Below are 2,289 nucleotides of genomic sequence, written 5' to 3'. Positions count from 1 at the left end.
ATACCCAGTTTATTGTAAAACTTTGAGCATTCAGTACAGCTTCCCCACCCCCCACAGGGTCACATATAAGCCAGACACCTCAAACTCACTATGTAGCCAAGCATAACCTTGCCTGCCTGATTCTTGTCTTCTACCTCCCAAACACTGGGGTTACAGACATGCGCCACTACACCTAGTCCCTTACAGCTTTGGATGGTTTGGGTTGATTTTTGTAGCACTAGGAATTGAACCCAGGGCTTCACACATGCCACACAAACGCTCTAACATTGGACTATATCCCTCAGCGCTCCATAGATGTTTAGGATCACAGCTCTCTGATCCCTCCCAATCCCATTTATCCTACAGTAAGTACTGCCATTAGCATCTTTTTTTTTTAAAGCTTTGATGGTGACAGAGACCTATATAGAATTTAGAAGACTGGCTGGGCGTGGTGGCGCATACCTTTAATCCCAGCACTCAGAAGGCAGAGGCAGGTGGATCGCTATGAGTTTGAGGCCAGCCTGGTCTACAAAGTGAGTTCTGGACAGCCAAGGCTAACACAGAGAAACCCTGTCTCAAAAACAACAACAACAACAACAACAAAAACAAAAACAAACAAACAAAAAAAACCGTGCGGTGGTGGCGCACGCTTTTAATCCCAGCACTCGGGAGGCAGAGGCAGGTGGATTGCTGTGAGTTTGAGGCCAGCCTGGTCTACAAAGTGAGTCCAGGGCAGTCAATGCTACACAGAGAAACCCTGTCTGGAAAAACAAAAAACAAACAAACAAACAAAGACTTAAGGGGAAGTGTTGTGTAGTTGTTTCATCTGGTTGGAAATGAGCCCTCCTGGAAGGAAATGAAGATGAGATTCACAGAACTCAAAAGCAAATTTCAACAACTCAGGGGCTAGAGAGATAGCTCAGCAAACTGGAGCTCTTGCTGTGCAACCGTGAGGTCCAGAGTTTGGATCTCTGGCCTCACATAACAAAAAGCGGCTTCCTGTGCGCGCTTGTAAGCCGAGCTCTGAGACGCAGGTGGAGATAGGAATGTCCTGGGACTCGCAGGCTTCCAGCCTAGCTGAGAAAATGCGAGCTCCTTACACAGGGAGAAAACTCGCCTCAAAATGATACACGGAAGGAGACACTCAGCGCCCTCTGCTGGCCTCTGTGCACGCATTTGAATACGTGTGTCCAGACTCACACCTAGATGTAGACACACACAAATAAATAACTCTTTTAAAAATTGGAACAGTTAGCCGGGCGGTGGTGGCACACGCCTTTAAGCCCAGCACTCAGGAGGCAGAGGCAGGCGGATTTCTGTGAGTTCCAACATTAAATGTGCTTAGTCAGCAGGTACAGATAATCAAAGTAAGTATTACTTTTTAAGCATTTAAAGAAGTAAAACAGAACCGGGCAGTGGTGGTGCACGCCTTTAATCCCAACACTCGGAGGCAGAGACAGGCGGATTGCTGTGAGTTCGAGGCCAGCCTGGTCTACAAAGTTAGTCCAGGAAAGCCAAGGCTACACAGAGAAACCTTGTCTTGAAAAACAAAACAAAACAAAACAAAACAAAACAAAAAAAGTAAAACATATGCTTTTTACATAAAGAAATCTTTAATGAAAATTTAGAAATTTAAAATTATGTATGTACATCTGTGTATATATGTCTGTGGGGTCAGAGGACAACATGAAGGAGTTGGCTACTTTTTCCTCCAAGTGAGGCCCTGGGATGAAACTCAGGTCATTAGGCTTGGCAGCAAGGGCCTTTACCTTCTGACTCGCCTCTTAGGCCTTCTAGAATTATCCCAAAAGGATATTTTGTAGTGTACATTACAAACATGTCAGCTTCAGGAACTGGGAAACATCTTCATAGTAGAGATGCATTTAGCCCCGCCCCCCATTCATCCTCCAAACACTAAGAAGGCTTCAGTCTGTGAGAAAGAAAACTACTAAGCCCAGAATTCCCTGAGCGCGTATGGTCCGCCCATGCCTCTCGCGGTGCCTTCTGGGATGTGTAGTGCGAGCTTTCTTAGTGCACGCCACCTAGAGTCCGCGTTTCTTCCGCCTCGGGATACACTGTCTTAAAGAAAGATGTTTCTCCAGGAAACGTTAAATACTCTTGGACGCGACGGGTGAGCGAGAGACGCCAGCCTTCCGCTGCTGCTGCCGGGGCCCTGATGATCCCTGCCTTCTGAGCCGTCCCGAGCAGCCCTGTCGGGTCCGTGGCGGGCGTGAGGGGTGGGGGGTGGGGGGTGGGGGGCGGTGGGCGGGGAGAGGGAGGGACTTGCCGGTTGGCCAGCGGCTCTGCCTT

This window comes from Acomys minous (assembly GCF_964271855.1).
Source record: "Acomys minous genome assembly, chromosome: 10".
Classification (NCBI taxonomy): domain Eukaryota; kingdom Metazoa; phylum Chordata; class Mammalia; order Rodentia; family Muridae; genus Acomys; species Acomys minous.
The sequence above is the reverse complement of the archived record's forward strand: the minus strand, read 5'-3'. Positions refer to the sequence as shown.